This window comes from Lonchura striata, chromosome 8 (genome assembly GCF_046129695.1).
Source record: "Lonchura striata isolate bLonStr1 chromosome 8, bLonStr1.mat, whole genome shotgun sequence".
NCBI classification, from domain to species: domain Eukaryota; kingdom Metazoa; phylum Chordata; class Aves; order Passeriformes; family Estrildidae; genus Lonchura; species Lonchura striata.
Genome location: NC_134610.1, coordinates 28,984,357 through 28,984,969, shown reverse-complemented (window position 1 = coordinate 28,984,969; position 613 = coordinate 28,984,357).

Genomic DNA, 613 nt, shown 5'->3' with positions numbered 1-613 from the left:
TAACAAATTATTTCTGTGGAAAGAGAAAATGATAACAAAAGGATAACTCTAGATTTATGGAATTGAGGTAAGACCCAGCATTCCAGCTGCACAATATCTTAGGATGTCATGTCTGCACAATTTTTAGAAGATTGGCTTTGAACTTTCAAGATCATTGGCATACTTTTACACATAATAGATTTATTGTTAGGTTTATTAAGATGGAATGAGTATTTATTTACTCTTTTTTTCTTTCCTAGAGCAAACAAAATTCATCAAAGATAGCCAACATGCAGTATATGCTCAACCATTACAAGCTTTCCAGTTACACAGCCTTTGAATCAGGCTACAAAATTGTTATGTAGATAAAATAACCCATTTCCTCATAATCTTCAAAATATTCACCCACTGTGAGCTGCTTGCTAGTGTCTTTGCTGGGGGCAGATATAAAGCTCCTACCATTTTTGAATGGTAGTGAGTTTGAATTTTCAAAGGAAATATTTTTATTTTTCAACAACCATTATTTCAGCTTTTTAAAACATGCTGTATTTTATTCTACCTCATACAGAAGAAGGCTAAAAAGAAGAGATAAATTCCAATACTGAGGACACAAAGCAACGAAGCACTTTGAGGA